Raw genomic sequence first — 19,216 nt, 5'->3', positions numbered from 1 at the left:
GAAAAATATCTTTTGGCAGCATGAATGTTTTGCTCAGTAGCATATCTAGCTATATTAAGGGTTCCGAAATCTTATGAAAATGGGAGTATCCTAGAGAAGCCAAGGACAGAAATAATTCTGTGGCTTCAGTACCTTCTTTCATTAAACTACAGTTGTTGGCAATGCCATCACTAAAGACATGCTTTAGACTCTTTCCCCTTTCAGCACATCCCAGGAGTCCTTTGTAAAATCCTAGAGCCACCACTTCAGATCCAGTCTTCTCAGGTGTTTGGAATACTGTATGTGTCACTCATTTGTCTACATGGCAACCATTAGCAGAGTTAAAAGGAGAGAACTGTAGACTTTCATTCAAGAATTACACCAAATCACTGCAGGGCTCAGCCAATCAGACAGCAAAATTTGGTTTTCAGGGAAAACCCCCATCTCTTGACAAATTAGAAACCATAATAGGATGGAAGTCCTGACTTGGTCATTTCGCCTCACAAAGGTAGCTGTGACTTGTTTGATTAACAAACTTGTGAACTAGATTTTGGCAGCATGAAGCTTTTCATTCTGAAGTGATAAATATTTCAGACTCTGAATGTCAGTGATTTCCAATCATTTTAAAATGATATGCTATTTATGCAAGAAGTTTTATACATGGAGAGCACAAGAGAGAGAGAGCACACTACTATATACAAGTATAAAATATGTAAATTGTTTCAATGAACTTAGAGCCATGTATTTAGTATGCTCCAGAAATAAATATTAGCTAAATATATGCAAGACACAAATCTTTATTTAAAAGAAGTTTGCTAACCTGTGAATTCAGCTCCTTCTTCATCAACTCCTGCCACAATCTGCAGTTTTAAATCTGGATCATTCTTCCCACTTTACTGCATCTGGAGACAAACACAAAGTTGCAATTTGAATAATAAAAAAGGACTTCAAAAACAAGCAATCCCACAAATAGGAATATATCAGTCTTTGTTTCTACGTAGACACAGCTTTTATAGTGATAGAACTTCTCTTTGTTCTTATCCCGTTTCATCAGATCACTGAGTTTGTCTCTGATCTCATCCTCTTTTCTCCTACATTTAACTAGAAAAGAAGGCTGATTTTCCATGTTACAATAAGAGCAGTAACGTGATCCAGTAGATAGGGAACTGGAAGGGAAGTCAGGAGACCTGGATGCCAATCTTGGCTCTAACACTGACCTGCTCTGTGACCTTTGGGCAAGTCACTTTTTTGTGCATCAGTTTCCCTTATTCACTCAATCTGCACTGTTCACTTAAGATTGTAAGCTCTTTGGAGCAGAGTCGGCCTCAGTTTTCATTGCAATCTATCGATGCTTTTGCAATATAAACATATCATCATACTAAAATGCAATAATACATTCTGAAGCTGTGGATCAAAATGTTACTTTTGTTTTAATTCCAACCTATCATAACAGGTAGCCTGAACAATATTATGGAACACGAAGTATGATTCCAAGAAGCTTAGCTGGTAGAGTTCGAAAAGACTTGTTGAATCATCCTGTCCACTGTTGTTTCACTTAGTAGCCACAAGAGGTGATCGAACCCCATAATGAAATCATAAGCATTTTGGCAAAAAATAGTTTCTACTATTCATCTAAGACTGCTTTGGGAAAAAAAAAATTTCCATCCTCTCTAGTCGTCACATTCAGTACTACTAGAAATTCAAACTGTGAGGCATCTGTCTATACTCAATTTGTTGCAGTTATTCCAAATAGAAAACCTCTCTCAATCTTTCTGATATTGCTAGAAAGGTGTATTTTTAGGGGAGATTCATGTCAATCACCCCAGTGTAGAGTTTCCTTTTTTCATGCTTCTATCTTTCAATCTATATAATAACTTTAAGATATCTAGATTTCAAAAGGGTCAAAAAGAATGGTTTGGAAGACCTGTGATCTTCTGACTATGACAAGGTGTCAAAAATATATTGTTCCTGTCTCTCCTACTTCAGTTCAGCAATCTGGAGCATGCTTGAAAGGTGTTCCATTTAAAATAATAGATGAAAGGTGATATAAAAGAAGTATATGATCAAGAAAAATATAAGGGAATATTCTTAGCTATTTTCTTCAGTCGTGTTCTCTCCATTTCAAGCACATCTTCAGTGATTAACCTGTTTGTATCTCATATACACACACTACACACGTGTGATATTTCTTTGCTATTGTGCCTATCCCTTAGCATTTATACTACTGAGTTCTTTCTGAAGGGATATTTCACACATTGGGCCACGTTAACAGGTGCAACCACCGCTTTGCACCCTCAGGCTTCTCCAATATGTGCTGGACCCTGGAAACGGGGAAGAGTAAGGTGACTTAAAACCACCTCTCCCAAGTCCCATATTTTAATCAGGGAGAACAACCATAATATACATTTCAGGCTTTATTTCCATATACCATTAAGGAGAAAAAGAAGGATTGCAGGTCACCTTTACAAGTGATTTACTATCAAGAATCTTTGCATGAGTGACAAGATATTCAATGAAATATTTTTAGGGAAAAAAGTGATAAAGGGAAATTCAGCTAAGCTTTTTTCTTCCTTGACACTACTCGATAATCTCTTTATCTGGCCTTATTCCAATAGAGTTAGAGGCAGACTGTTATTTCCCCACAAACAAATCCCAGCCTCTGACACACACACACACACACACGTACGTTAGTACTTCAAACCGATGGCTACATTTTTAAATACGGGTTAGCGCCTTTGAGATGCATGGCCAAATTCTGTATACACACATACACTTCAGTGAGGCATGTCTATCTAGCTGGCCTCATTTGGTGCATCGTAGGTCCATGCAAGAGACCAATAAGTTCAAAGCCCTGATGGTGAGTCTGTTGCCTTTTTATTTAAGAGCTTGATCCAGCTCCCCTTATAGTCAATAGAAGGTTTTTAAAATAATCAATCAATCATACACAGAACACATACATCAATCTCTGCTTCAAAGTGAAGAATGTAATCCTGCTCTGACACAATGGACTGACTGGTAGACAAGCCCTTAAATATACATAGATACTTAGTATGTGGCAAGCTCGGGTGAAAATCTGCAGGACACTAGACTAAGTTGCTATATGGACCCTGCTACCACACTCTAAAAGTTTCATAGTTTGCTGTAAGGTACCACTGTTTGGAAGCCGAGTACATCAAAGCATACTATGGAACTTTTAGTGCATAGTAGGAGGTCCATATGGCAATTTAATGCATAGCAGGCTAGCGTGACAGATTCACACCCCAGGTTTCAGCCTATTGCTTGAGTCTATTAAGGGTTGTTTTTCTTTTTTTACCTTACTTGTAATTCACACAGAAAAGTAACTGAAATGCTTGACAGGAGACCATAATTAAAAAAAAAAAAGTCATCTTCACAAATCCTCTGCTTCCTTTATAACTAAGTGAGGTCCACCTGGACCTATCAATCAACCTTTAACTCAGAGTCATCCATGACAAGAGTATAGAGAGGCAGACAGGAAAGGACCAGAGAATGATATAAAGGAATTCTGTAGGAGTATTCACATTTGCTGAAGGAAGGCCTTAACCTTTTCTCCAGCAAATTCAGTTAACAGGTAATAGAAATGAAGGCAAGGATGGTGTTAAAGAGATAATGAGGGCTGCCAAGGAAAGTTTAGGAAAATGACTACCCACTTCATGACAAACTTATACCAACAGAGGATTCCACCAGAGGTACAGGTGAGAGGCCGTCATTTCCCTTTAGAAACTCACTCTTAGCACCCTGCTTTCCACTTCGAACCATCTGCTCCGGCTTATTGAAAACCATAAACTATATCATTTCATACCAGCTGAGGATGTGGTCCCCTGTATATAGAATGACATGACATGACAATTAAAATGTAAAAAACCAAGTGGCAACAAACCACGTGCCAGACATAGCCAATCCAAGCCCTATGCTTTTAAAATAGGTTCTTCCCTCCTTAGCAATTCTCTGCAGATTATGAATGGCCTTATCTCCATTGTAGTCACCACTGAAGGGCCGGGATCCATGCTGCTTTGTACTCCGTGTAGTCCAATGTAATTCAGTAGCATTTTACCACTCTCCATAGGTTTAAATGGCCACCCAAGGGGCAGGGCAATCTAGTGTTAGGCCCCTACTCTTTTGTGTTGTGTAAGCACCAGGTGTGGAAAAGCCTGATTCAGATACAGAGTTCTGTTGTAGCCATGTTGCCCATTGACTCCCCCATTATGCCTACAATGCCTCCTATTGGTGATATGGATGGAAGAGACAATTGGTAAATTAATGCACACAGGGTTGGCATTAACCTTTCTGCTACATCCAGTAGAATCTGAGGGGAAGGAATGTTGAAGACAGCAGATGGGCCCCTAGTCTGCCTATGCCTACACAACAAAGCCCTATGTGGAGGAGCTTCCATGGAGTGGGGGAAAGGTGGACAACGAAGCTGCAGAGGTGGATATTCTCCTTTTTCAGCATCACCTCAGTCCACTCTAGGGCTCTGCTAGGTTTTTGTTTCCTCTGATCCCTGAAATGAGGAGAGCATGTCCTACGACTCATGAAAAAAAAAAAGTGAAGTTGTCAGTTGCGAGCTTCCTTTCATATCAGCGCAAGAGAGTAAGGGGGTGTAGTGAGCCTCCTTACTTCTTTGCTTGGGCTATCTGCATTGCTAATCTGCTCGCAGTGCGGAGAGCAAGAGCTAATATTTACCATCCCATTAAGTGAGTGGGGCCTTAGCTCTCTGCCCCCAATATGCTGTCTAGTCCAGCAGAGTCATCCCAGAGAAGGTCATAAGATAGCTTAGGGTTGGTGAAGCCATTCACACCTGTGCAAAGTGGATGTAAAATTATGAGAATGGCACCAATATGCACCCGCTTTGCTTAGGCATAAGTGACTATTCAAGATGAAAGGCAGTGGAGAATCAAAGTATAGGAGTCTAAAGTAACTCTGGATAATAGTATAGTTATTATGCTTTATTACCATCAATGATGCTCTTAAAAGGGGGATAATCATTATCATTAATATAAAATTAGGTTCAAATGCATGATAGTATATGAGGAAACTATATCCATTATTTTATTATATTAGATCTGCAAGTATTATGCTAAACGGCTTTTGCTTAATGTTCTGATTCTTTTTAATTTGTGTCAGGTACTCATATGCAGAGGCCAGAGACACCACTAGAAATCAGTCAATGCTTCTCTATTGTTACAGTACACTGAGTTTACTTTCATAACCTAGGGAAATGAATGTGACTTTGGACCTGATCCTACATTCCTTGTGCCTCCAAAAATCTCACACGTATAGCAATGGGATATTTAAAGGGACAAGGAATGTGAGATTAGGAATTGATTCTGTAATGGAAATTTATTATTTACCCTGTCACTTACAGTCATGCCTATGGGCCAAATTGAGATTGGATCCCCATTGTGATGGCCTTTGTGTAACACACACACACAGAATGAGATAGGCTCTAAATATGTTTAACGTTAAGAAGGGACACAATTGTCCATTAATGTAAACCAACATAGCTCCATTGATTTCAAAAGAGCTGCTCCACTTTACACCAGCTAAGAATTTGGCCCTAAGATTTTTACAACGGTGTCCATTTTAAGACATCCTCAGGTTTCAGCAGCCTTCAAGCATTCCTACTTCACACACTCCGCCTCTCCCCCACCTCAACCTCTCTGTGAATCAAGTAGCACTTAATGGAATAGGGGACTGTGTCCTATACTGTTTCATTGGGAAGATGAGTTGAATTCCTGGAAATATTGTAAGGAATGTACCGGTCTACAAGAATGCACCTGTCTGCAGCAGAGACTGAATTATGCTTTCCTGTGTCTCTTTTGTCATCCAAATGTTGAAATGTTATTCTGTGATCTATTTCCGAGACTCTTCAGTGTGGAATGATGCTTTCCATAGAAAAGCATGATTGTTATTCCTGGAGGCGTGGGTTACCTAGCAGGCATAGACAGGCTGCTGTTTTCCCTTGCTCAGGGAAATGCATAAATATCTTTAAAAAGCTGCTTGCGTTTAAAAGTCAAGTGCCTATTTTACAGAGGGCTAAAGGAGATGATTTGTGAGAGACGTGGTGCTGTGGGTGCATGGTTTCTTAAATGGGGAGAGGACAGTTATTATTATAAGTGTTCATTGTGCATATCAATAGCCATATGGCCGATTCAGAGCTGCAATGAGTTTGCAGCTGCAAAGTCCAAGTGATTGCATTTAGTGTGCTACTAGAAACGGCGGTATTACTGGAACAATATATTCCTTGATAGAAATGAATGTGTGCTGTACTGTGCTAAAAACTTGTCTTGGTCTTTGAACCCCAGTTGCTAAAGAGGAGGGGGGAAATGGTTTAAGTTTTAACCATATCTACAGTTCAAGGTTTGCTGTGGCTAGAATATATTTTTAAGTGATGAAATGCACCTCTTTCTTAGATCTACAGGGATTAAATAAAAACAGGAAATAGTGTGCGTGTGTGTGTGTGTGCATGCGCGCGTGCGTGTTACTAACTAGATTCACACTGCTACTTCTGCTCCCTGCTTTGCAATTGCATCTTTTCATTAATTATTACTACTGTTACTAGAATTGCTTCACGTCTTCCAATTTTCAAAAGGGTTAAAGGGGTTAGATTTGTTTCCAACCAGGGGACTGAGCATTTGAGGGTTTTACTCATTTCAGCTGCTTGCTCACTGAGTGTGATTCTCTGTTCCAGCAGAGTTATGCTTGGTGCAGAAGAAAAAGGAGCAGAGACAAAGGTGGCTTGAATCCATCTTTGTGTTTCCCCTATTCCTGGGCGAGCTAGGAGTTTGACCGACCTCTGGTGTAAGTTAGAGCAGCCCAATTGCTGCAACTTAAAATCTAGCCACCTGTGGTCTCAAGGGGCAATTCCAGCAGCCAGGAATAGCAGGAGTGCAGCTCTGCTGTGGCCACACCCCCTTTCCCTGTGCCACATCACAGATGGCAACAGAGCTGTGTTACTGGATCTCTGCCACCTTGAGACACTTCAAATGGTGTTTTATTGTACCACAGATAAGTATAGACTCATGTAAGATACATTATGCTAACTGGAATCTGAACTTTTAAATGTTTCTTGTATTTGGTCTGCTGTGGAACTTTGAGTCGTTGCATTCCCATAGTCTTACTCATGGCTGTGAGATCCTCCATAAAAAGCTAACATTCCAGGGCAAGGCATCATTGTGCTGAGTTATATTGTTCTTGACAGCCCCAACACTGCTCTCGGGGTGGGGCAGAATGGCATTGTCCCTGAAGGAGCACCAGGAGCAGATAATCTCCTTAAATGCCTGACCCCACACATGGGGCATCATGCCCCTGCATGCCCTTCCTATTCTGCCAGCTATTGAGCAAAGAAGGCGGGGACATAGCCCTACTTTCTTCCTGACCCTCTGGGTCAATGGATGCTCCCAGGAGCTCGTGGAGGAAGTAGTCCCACCATCCCTCTCAGCTTTGTGCACCCAGGGGACCAGGCACAAAGTTGCTTTGTATTATTGAAGAAAATGACTACTAGGCTTTGGCACTGAAGGGTTAACAAAGTGTAAAGAGATGAATGGGGGTGTGGTAGCCAAAGGTAATATCAGCCTGTTGCTTAGGCTGCAGTAAACAACTTCTATAACCAACTCACTCATGCAGCCATGTACATCTGGCTCCTCACACCAGACACTCCGAGACCAGAGGACGTCCTACAGGGTGGACCATAGAAACTTTTGCCACTGCTCTGTGTATAACAGGGGAGTGAAGAATCAAATCCTGCAGTCCTTACTTGGCCTTGACTTTAGTAAGAGTTATGGAGTAATAGTAAGGAATGAGCCTGACACCTGCATATTAATAAAGAAGTTTTTGGGGGGTGAGGGTGTAGTCACAGAAGGAAACTATTTACGAACCAACTTGGTAAACAGTGCAGCATCACATGAATAAACCACGGTCCTTTCAAAAAGTCACTGTCTTTGAAATGACAACGCATTTTAGTGGTGTTTTGGATTCCACGTAAGAGAGAAATGAACTAGAGAGAAATTTGTGATTAAGTCTACAGTTTAATTCAAAGGCCATAAAGTTCATATGTGGAGAGAAAAAAAAAAAGAAAAGAGGCTTTAACTTTTAAAATAAAAACATGAAACCAAAGTTTTAGAAATAATCATCATCCACTTATATAATGAACGCAAGACATGCCATAACTGCAATGATGACATAGATGGCAATCCAAGAGTAAAAGTTCTCATTTTTAATTATTTAATCTTTAAAAAGTGGGGTAGAGCTAACTTTGTAACAATGGAAAATGTACACATCCATTTTAGTTGACATGCAATGTAAAAATAAAGATGGATTATTCTTCACAATTGCAAGTCCACTGGCAAAAAAGCATTTTTGAGGTTTACCCTTTATACATTTGTCATGCTACTTTTATACAAAGTCATGAATATTGAAAAAAATATACTTCATAATAAAAAAAAGTTATTTTGAAGGGTCTCTCTTTCAATGTAGGGTTTGGCCATTCATGTCAATATGAGCAGAATGTGGTAAAAAAGAAATATATCAGTAGATTTGCTTTCAGTTGAACTCTTAATTTTGGACTCTTTCATTTTCCATTACAAACTGTAACAGAACAAATCAGACAAGAAGTTCTCTCAAAGTCACAGATTTAACTTAGAGATAACAGTCTTATAAAATGTACCCACTGAACGCAAATTGCTGTATGCAAGTGCTGTGATGTTTCTGTAAAATATTTTGAGCAAAAGATTTAAAATAGTGACATGAAACAGTTGCTTGGTAATCTATTAGCATTGACGGAAGTCAGAAAATGAAGTCTGTGGATCAAAATCATATAACAAGTGCACATGAATTCAGGGCATATTAAGGGGTAGGGTTGACTCTTTCATTTGTTGTTGAAGACTCCTTGATAAATAAGAGACCCTTTGGTAGGATTCTATCCGAGACCTATTTATTTTTAATTTACTGCTGGGGTGAAATATTCTCCTCTACATTAATCCAGAAGAGCTAGTTGGGAACAATCTGTTGCAATGGTTTTTCAACAGAAATTGTAGATTCTGCAAAATTGAAATATTCTATGGGAAAATGTCTATTCTGCTGAAATGTTTCAATTGTCATCTAAAAAAAATATGGTATTTTGGATCAGTCCAGCATCAATCTGTCTTCCTGAGCAGCCACAGTACCTCATACACCCAATCTCCTCTACAGACCAGGCTCTCAGGCTGGACTACCTATACTGTGATACATCTGTCTCCCCTCTGTTTCAACCAGTGTGGTGAATCCCAGAACTCCTATGAGTGCCTCATGGGAGATGAAGTCTGACCAGGGAGCTCTGACCACAGAGGACAATGGTGGCACTGGACACCCGAACAACATCTCTCATAATGGAGATGGATGCAGTTCAATGTTAAACAAAGCCTAAATAAAACATTTCAACTTGTTTCTACAAGCTGAAGTGAAATGTTTCAATTCAGGAATGTTGGACCCTTTCATTTTTATCAAAAATGTTGAAGTGCAGCATTTCAACGTTTTCCAGTTTATGTTTTTTTGGAAATTTTTGAAATTTCTTTTTTGTTCCAATTCAGGATGAAAACAAATTATGAAATATTGGAACTTCCCATGGGACAGAAATTCCTATTTTCAACAAACTTTACCCTCTAAAGTGTACAGGTTACCAATTTACTCTTACCTAAACTGAACTAAAAGTTGATAAATACGGAAAACTCTGATATGTAGCAAATAATGAGAATAATCGAAAATACAGTAACTTCTAATGACTATGGCAAAAAACCAAACCAGCTAAAAGAAAAGGAGTACTTGGTGGCACCTTAGAGACTAACCAATTTATCTGAGCATAAGCTTTAGTGAGCTACAGCTCACTTCATCGGATGTGAAGTCCGATTTCGTAGCTCACGAAAGCTTATGCTCAAATAAATTGGTTAGTCTCTAAGGTGCCACTAGTACTCCTTTTCTTTTTGTGAATACAGACTAACTCTCAAAGCAGCTAAGTATCTAAAATCTTCCACTTATTTCCGTCCAAGAGCATTATTAAAAGTGAAGAGAATCTTGACGTGCTCAACTTAGTTGTATAATCGGTAATAGCAATACACAGAAATTGGCAAATTAAACTCTGTCTCTAGGATTTATAGTACCAATAAAATAAGGCAGGACAGAAAGATATTTTGTCAATCCAATGCACTGGACCAGATTCTGGCTGATAAAATAATAAGACCAATAATCAGAAATAAGGCTGTATTGACACATACCAGAAGTAAATCAGGTACAATATTTATTTAAGCAAATGGTCACTTAGGTTTCTTACTTGCTAGGTACATGTGTTTTTTTTCCCCACGTAAATTAGGTTTGGGCAAATAAATTCATGCCCGATATGTAGCAATATTTAATGATCATGGTAAGTGCTCAGCAATTAAACCCAATTCTATGATACATGTACATGTATTGACTTTAAATTTCAGTGAACACCAAGATTTATGGTCTCTTGAGGAAAATTCTGACTGGTAGGAATCACCGCTGTCAATATTTACCTCCTGGGTCAATAAATCCTGATAGTCAATAAAAGTCAGTAAATTCAATTGACAGCACTAGGGTTGTCTGTGTACACCTTAGGGTAGGATTTGGCACACTTAGTATATGCTTATTAGTTAGAATGATTTTGCATTTAGAGTCCCTGTGGTATAGGGCACACTTCCATGTGCTTTTTACAACATATCAACCATAAGTCATTTCTACTGTTATTGCTTTGCTACTACCTTTCCTTGAACTCATTTGGAAAATAAAGTATATGCAAATTGAATGATATGCATTTTCTTTTATATATATCAAAAAGAGGATTCCCTCTGGGCTGGTAATATAAAGTCACATAATGCTGTATGCTACAACTTTATATTAGATGCTGGAGAACAATTTTTTCACAGTGTATATGTATTCATATTCAAAGTTTTGGGATTTAAGGGGAAAAAAATTTCATACAATTCACTCTTGTATTTTGAAGATTACAACAATTTCTAAATATATAGTTGTGAGTAGATATTCTGGGCCAGATCCTTAGCTGGCATAAATCAGCATAACTCCCTTGAACTTCAGTGGAGCTATACCAATTTACACCAGCTGAGGACTGGGTCTCTAACTTTTTCCATGTCTTTAAAAACAACAACTAAGCAGAACTGTATGAGTTTGAGCTGCCCTTTTCCACATCTCCAACATAAACGTAATTCATATGACAACTATTTCATACCTATTATATAGTTGCATTGAAGCACCGTCCTGTCTTCCTTTTACAGTATTTATCAAACTGTAATCTTACAAGAATATCTAAAAAGGTTATTCAGATATTTATTACTCAACAAATATCAACAAATAATTTATTTATACAACTAACTTGCTTTCACTGTGTCAGCACCCCTTTCATGTTCACGTTGAGTGGTGTTTCTAGTGAAGGAACAGTTTGTGCTAGTTCAAGGACTCAAGCAAAAATGAATTGTAAGACTGAATTTTGAATATTTCCTAAAAGTGAATTCCAAATGGTATCACCGACCACTGCAAATTTTCAATGCTGAACTGAAAATTCACACTGGAATATACAATTGTAACAATGTTGTTGTTGGTCAGTTACACAAATGACCGCCCTTTAAGCATATGTGTGTGTGTGCGCACGCACGCGTGCGTGCTTGGCTGGATGGCTGAATGAAGGGAACAGTGCTTTACGGCTGGTGGGGGAGGAGGCGGGGGGAGAAGAGGAAAACTGCTGCAAAAAGGGACAGCGTGGTTGCTGACTTACCCCTTGGGAATGCAGGGTTTAAAAGAGGCAGCTGTGTGCCCAAAGCCTTCCTTTTTACACGGACCAAGGCTGAACCAGGACCCACCCTCCCTCCCTTTTAGGTGGTAAAATACCAGGTTTGGTCAACACCTGCTGTGGTCATTACACTAGCAGCCCCGTGGGAGGGGGCTGGGAAGGAATTTTTCCCTGACCACCAGATTGGCTTTGGTGCAGTTGGGGTTTTTTCACCTTCCCCACACCAGGTTTCAGGAAGGGCTCTGTTCAGGCATGGCACGACGGGTGGTAGGCCATATATCGCAACTCATTATTTAAGTGTAGGGCGGATGTCCAGTGCAGGTATTCCATAGGAAAGGCACACAGTGACCGGATAAATGGCTTGTAAAAGGACTTAAAAAGAGGTGTTCATTAAAGGAATGAACGGGGAGTGGTTGGGGACTCCTATGATTGGTACAGCAGGGAGCCAACCCCCCATTCTTATAGCCCACCTTAACCCTCCTATGGGCGGGGGTGGATGGTACGGTCCTGGCAATGGATTTGTTGGAGGGGCCTGGAGGGAAAAAGAGAGGGAGCTGGTAAAAGCCCCCCAGGTAATTACAGAATAAACATGGGGTTACCTTCACTGTACACGGTTATCTGCTGGGTAGTCCCAGACATCTAATAATAAAGTTGCGGCTGGATTAAACCCATGTCAAATGTCTCCTGTCCTTTCGGCATAGCCAGACAATAATTGATCAGGCCAAAGAAACTGTAACATGTAAGTTAGGTAGTGAGTGTGAATTTTAGAACATTTCCAAAACGCTGCTGGCAAGGGATTTATAGACTAAAAATTATCCTATGAGGACAATTACAAATAATTCAGAAGAATAAGGACATTTGAGATTTGTTCATGGACAAATTAAAAACAATCTGCAAACAGAAAAACAGTGAAATGCGTTGAATAAATTGTTTGTTATGAATCAGCTGCCCAGCTCCAAGCGTGATGTGATACTCAGATCCCTTCTTATTTATAACAAGATATGCTCATGGAGAGTTTTACTACCGCAAAATGTGATACTTGGTAAAGATGGACCCTTCAGCTTTGTAATTTTTGAAAAGCTGGAGGACAGAATAATATGAAAATCATTTGAAAATCCTTGAAAAAGCAGATCAGTGAGTAGCATTATATTTCCCTTTATCACTGCAAGCATAATATTTACTCTTTATATTTCAGCACAGGGGTAAATACATATTTTATATATATAGGCCCCAATGAAGCAAAGCATTTAAGCATGGGATTATTCATATGCTTAAAATTCAATACATTGTTAAATATTATCTTGGACTGGGGCTTTATAGACTTAAAAAACCTATACGTTTCTACTGGTATAATCATTCCACAGGATTACAAGCAGGTGAAATGTCTGCCCAGAACAAACAGTTTGGTCAAAAATCAAATCTCTCACCCCAGTGGAGGAAAGACTAATGATTCAGATTGCTTTCCAATCACCTGTCCTGATCAGAGGGCATTCAGTTGTAAGGATCAATTTGGAAGTAATTATTTTGAGTCTGTATAATGTCTTCAAAGGCAATTAAAACCCCCATACATTTTTGAGGGGCACACAACTGCAGGTATAAAATACCACAGCCTGTGGGAATGCTAGTTAGAACCAATTAAAACCCGATCAACCTTCCATGATACTGACATGCCTATTTGAACTTTGCCTCTCTTTGCAAGATGGAGATCACCCCACGTGATCATAATACAGATTTAACGATCAAAATGGAAGATGCCCAAATTGATTCTCGTAACTGGATTCCACTGTATCAAAGAGTCATTGCTGCAAGAAAAAGACTTCAACTCTTTAGTCACAGATAGCCATCTTCACTTCAGTATAAAAGCAAAAAGTGAGAGAGAAAGAATGGCGCACATGCATATTTAACATAGACTTCAAAAGCAAGGGGTTCATTAGGAGAACATCATAAAAAGCAAGCTCTCTCCTGAACGAATAGCTACAGTTTAATAAAACATGACTTCAATTTTTTTTTTAAATTACATTGCAGACACATTTGGGCTGACATAGGGAATATAGCAAATTATGATAAAAATCAATTACTCAACAGATATGTATAGATACTGAATAATGCATTCATTATTATTCATTCTCATTACAATTCCCTCACATCACAAAGAAACTATGGAGGATGAGTGACAGCTTTAAGAACATATTTACCAAAATAGATGAATCTGGAGTCCTAAGCTATTTAAAAAAAACTGGTGCACTGTCAATACTGTGTTATAGGGAATTTAAAAGATCTTAATGGTTTTGTTGTTATTTTTAACTAAATAAACAGATCCACTAAATTATTAATCTGAATCTTCTCCCTCCCTGAGCCCTCCCCGTCCGAAACAATCCAAAATTTCAGAATGTGCAGGTTTCATTTCAGCTCAGTTTTACTGAGCTATAAAAATGCCTGCAAATCAAGAAAGGTACAACCAACAAATATCTTCTTATACCATGAAATAGGCTACCCTTTTTTAATGATTCAAATAGAAACATCGACAGAGTGGGAGAATTGGTAATAAATATAAATAGAAGGGCTGAGGAAAACATCCACTTGAATAGTTTGCTAACTGCTACCTATAGCATTTTGGCCATTTATAAGGCCACATTTCAGACAACTTAGGTGGTTAAGTTAATGATGCTTAATTTTTGTGTGCAATTCATCGGATTACACACATTACAAATCTGCACACCTAGTCACAGCAATTGTGCATGGGTTTTGACCACACATACATTTAAGAACCTAAAATGTGTGAAAAAATCAGATCCAAATCCTCAGCTAGTATAAATCAGTATAGCTCCATTCCAGTCAAGGAAGATCTGCCAATTTACTCCAGCTGAGGATCTGACTCTAAATCTTTACTCTGTCCAATTTTGCTGCTAATATAGTCCATTTTCAACATCCATAAAATAAGAAAACCCTTTCTGTCTTCGTTGAGCAGTAACTAATATTATCACCCACTCTAAGATGTCAGAGAAAGAGACTGGAGTTTTCACTGTCTGTACGACTCAGTTACAATGTTTTTGTGACAGCTTTCCCTACACTTATGCTTTTGCTACTGTGTTCTGTGTAGGCAATGCTAGGAGATTCTGGTATCAGTAGCAGATCTGGTAGGGAGTCGTCTTTTTCAATTCAGACATCCAGCAGAATCAATAACTCTTTGAGGAAATCTCTCAGGGTCTGACCTTTGGGGTGGCCTCTTTAGGCCCCAAACTATAGTAACAGCAGCAGTTCTCCCAGGCAACCTCCTAGGGAAAGATTCAAAAGAAGATTGTTGCCTATTGGAGGCACCAGAATCTTCCAAGCAGGCGATCTAAGAATGGAATTAATCAGCCTGCGAAGCTTTTAAACTCAACTTATCATTCACCCAGAGCTCTACACATATTCTTTGTGACCCTGTGTTCCTCCGTCTCCTTTGATCATATTATATTGAAGTACTCTCTTGTTGCAGAAGTAACACCGCTTCATGGTAACATCGAAACAAAAGAGAACATAAAGAACATAAAAGAATATAGAGTCCATCGCTTGGCCTATCACAATGCATACAAAGACTGAGTAAAAAGCCACAGTATTGCAGAGCTGTATTTATCTTATTACAGAGCAGAACTAACAAAGCTAAATAAGGCTTTAGGACCAAACATGATCTGAAACTCTTAACTAGAACTACTGTTGATTGTTTCTCTGTTTTCTATGTGAATTATTGCACAGTTAGGGGCAGATCTTTGACCACCGAGGCAATTACTTATTCAAGTGTACCGAACCTTGTCCCTCACTCCAGCTGGTCTAATACACCAGGATGAGGATCCGGCCCCCAATGTGTTGATTTCAACTGGTCAACTCTAAGCAGAGTGTCTGTTTGAAAGAGATTCATGGGTTGTAGCGCATGGAAGCTGCAGAAGGTCATGCTACATGATACCTCACCCTTTTGACTTTCACACTGTCTTTCTGGCAAAATCAAAACCATTTCGTAACCAGTTCCAAAGGTCCATTTGACAAGCCAGAAAGGGATGCAACGTTCATTTTAATACCACTCAGACTCCTCTGCAGAACACTAACCTCAGTTCAACAAAAAAGAAACTTGCCTTATGTTGTCTTGTTTTCATTAGGTTTCCCAAAGTTAATCCAGTTTAATCTTTAATTTAAAACTACATGGTAGGTGTTAGAAGCCATATGGACTCTGATTTTGATATGTGTTGTCCACAATTCATCTTAAACTTGGTTTTCATACTTTGGTTCTTGGCTACCTAAACTCACGTTAATCCATTAAGACCATTTTGCCCACTCACAAGGTGACATATCACTTGTGCTCAGTTCTATTATGCATCAAACTACCAGGAGATGAGTTTAATATCTCACTGTTAATTATCATTTATCATTTTATTTCAGATACAATTCCTTTTTAATCAGTGATTTACTTTTGGTATAAAACCATGGGGTGAAATCCTCATTGCAGTCAATGGCAAAACTGCTGTTGATTTAAATGGTGCCAGGATTTCATCCCTAGAGTTTAGAGATAGAAGCAACCCTATTAGATTATTATGTATATTGTGGTAGCACCTAAAGAACCTAACTGAGATGGCTGCTCCATGGTGCTAGGCAATATACACTTATTATTATTATTACTGTATTACCATAGCACCTAGGAGCTCTAGACTTCATTACGCTATATTAACAGATGACTCTGCAGGGCAGGGACTGACAGATTAAATAGCTCAGACAAAGTATAAAGGGGGGGGGAATAGAAACGCAGACGTGAAGATACTTGCTTGAAGTCAGACTACACAGCAGTGGTGGAAATAACCACTAGACCACACCGACACCTGGATTAAAATGTGCCAAGTTCTTTCCACAGAAAAAGGCATAATCCTTGCCCTGGAAAAATGTTTAATCTAAAAAGTAGAAAAAAGACAGATGAAAGACAGGAGAAGAACTTGCAACCTATAAGCAAGATGACAGGGGCGGTGATGGCACATCTTGTTAATTGGATTTCATTAATTATTATTATTTTAATATAAACTATGCCTAACTGCCTGCTCACTTGGCCATTATTAGCACCTGACTCGGCCATCACCTAAAAACTCCAACGGCTTCAGCTATCTATTTTCAAATCCACTAGAATCCTAGTTATATTACCACCTTACCCATGACTCCTATCCTCCTTGAACAAAGCAAGCTCTGCCTCTCGTGCTACCCCTCCTTTATGAGAATCTAACTTCCTCTTCTGCACAAGTCCTCATAGTACTCACCCGCCCCCCGCCCGCTACATCCTATAGAGACAGGAGACATTTTAAAAATAGTCACTGCTGACATCAGAGGAGATGCTATGACTGTGAACACCTTCTTCCACCCCCATCACACTGAGCTAACAGGTGCTTGGGAAACCAAGCACCTTTCCTCAAACCCACACCCCATTTATGCTCAATCTCTGCCTATTATTTAGTCCCCTCTTCAAAGCATCCAGCCCATATCCAGTCCAGCCCTCCCACAACGCAAACAATCAGATGTAGTGATTAGGATATCTTTTACACTACAATGAAGTCTCCCTTTAAGAAAAAAATCAACTTTCAAGGCACTGTGTTTTGCTCTCTTAGGCTACATCTACCACTGGTAGCACCAAGTAGGGTATGCGTAGCTCCAGAACACAGTGAAAAGCTGGCAGCCTCCACAACGCAGTGTTTGGCTAAACGCATCAGTCAAAGTCCCTGGTGGGTGAATGAGGAGGGGAAAGGCTCCGGCAACAGGCCCACTGCTTCCACCCCTACCTAGGCAGGCCACTCAGCCAGTTTTGAACTGGACAGTCCTTTTTTGTAACTTCTGTCCCCCAGCCAGTACTGAGCTAAAACCCCCCACCAGTCTGATACACACCATGATGGAGTGTGCATCGCCCCAGCCATGTATGTGAGGTCACCCCAACGGGGGTGGGATAGCATTGCACAGTGTGACCTCACGTGCACCATGCATACAAAATCATGCCAGCAGGGGTGAGTCATGTCAGCGGGAGCATGGTCATGCCATTCCTGGAAGTCCCAGAATGTCCAATATTCCAGGAATATGGCAAGGGCAGGATGCCCACTGCCAGAGCCTCTACCCACTGCCAGAGTCTTTCCCTGAGGATTCAGGTGTGTCTTTATTGGCCTAAGCGTAACCCACACACCTCCTGGCTGTGGTGTTCTGTCCCATCTAGTGGCACTGAGACCACTTAGAGAGAGAGTTAAATGAGTCTGCTCTACAGTCTTAGTTAAGAGCCAGTTGGCTTTTAGCTCATGCATTAAGATCCAGACGTCCCCTATTCGATCCTGCCCGCCAACAACCATGGTCTGTCAGCATTACATAAGCAGCAGCTCACCATCTACACTGCAATTTATACCTGTGCTAAGGAGGTGTACAATGTGTGTACTCTATATGCCACCATAAGGAGTGTGCAGTGTAGGCATACCCTTAGACACCATACATCACTCTTAATTCAGCCTGGACGGCAACTCCCACTGCTAACTCCAATGCCATTACACCAGTTTGCAGCAGCTGAGGATGCGGTCTGTAATGTCTACAAACAAGGCTGTGTTTTCAGAGCTGAATCACTATACCCAGCAGTTTGTGCCTTATGATGGTCCATACATAGTGGGACCCTTTCTGGGTATAGCTAGATGCCAGTTGTGAAGTGGAATGAAAGTCTGTAATTAACATGCAGAATTGGACTTCCATGACTCTACATAATGAGTCCACATTTGCAATTCTTGTGCACTCAAAAATTCCACCATATCTATTAAGATATTGTTCTAGGTGGATTCCTCCGTTCTTCTATCCAGTGACTGTCTGCAACATAGGGTTCTGTTGCTCTTTTTGGGGATTTCTGTTTCTCCTGAGATTCCGGTTTTCTACACTACAGAAGACAGGAATCTGAACTCTCAGAACAAGTGAAATCAATTGTGTTGATTCCTGGATCAACATTAGGCTACATAGTAACTAAGCCACATAAGCCCATGAAAGTTTGAATTTGTTTTTCTGCAAAAGGTCCTTTGGCAAATGATGTTTTTCAGGCATTTATGCAAGAATCCTCTAAATTAGCCAATTTCCTCTGAAATATTACGGAAAAAAGAATAAATAATATAAATAAATCATACCTTATGTGCAATACATGTGCTGACAAAGTGATATTAATGAGAATTGAGAGCTAAAACTACCTTAAAATAGGAAGCAGAATTCACGAAAGCAATACATAAGGCTAATACAAAAATCAATGTTCGCTGCACTGGTTGTTGGCAAAATTAGACAATTAATTCTGTGTAAACTAACCTATCAGGAAACCACACTGTGGGGATTCTAATAGCTGTTATTGCAGTACACTATATTAAGGAGAGAGCACTTTAATGAGATCCCTGGAGAGTCTATACAGACTTG

The 19,216-nt window shown here is 39.7% G+C and overlaps 1 protein-coding gene across 16 annotated transcripts in view; it reads right to left on the bottom strand.

Moving 5' to 3' along the window:
- CHL1 (cell adhesion molecule L1 like) overlaps positions 1-19,216 on the bottom strand; it is a 194,568-nt gene that overhangs the window by 144,238 nt on the left and 31,114 nt on the right. For all 16 annotated transcript variants that reach the window (XR_006292260.1, XR_006292261.1, XM_043551564.1 and 13 more), the window contains one exon: positions 800-881. The gene's annotated coding sequence lies outside the window, so the exon portion shown is untranslated. The remainder of the gene's footprint in view (positions 1-799; positions 882-19,216) is intronic.

This window comes from Chelonia mydas, chromosome 7 (genome assembly GCF_015237465.2).
Source record: "Chelonia mydas isolate rCheMyd1 chromosome 7, rCheMyd1.pri.v2, whole genome shotgun sequence".
Classification (NCBI taxonomy): domain Eukaryota; kingdom Metazoa; phylum Chordata; order Testudines; family Cheloniidae; genus Chelonia; species Chelonia mydas.
The sequence above is the reverse complement of the archived record's forward strand: the minus strand, read 5'-3'. Positions and strand labels throughout refer to the sequence as shown.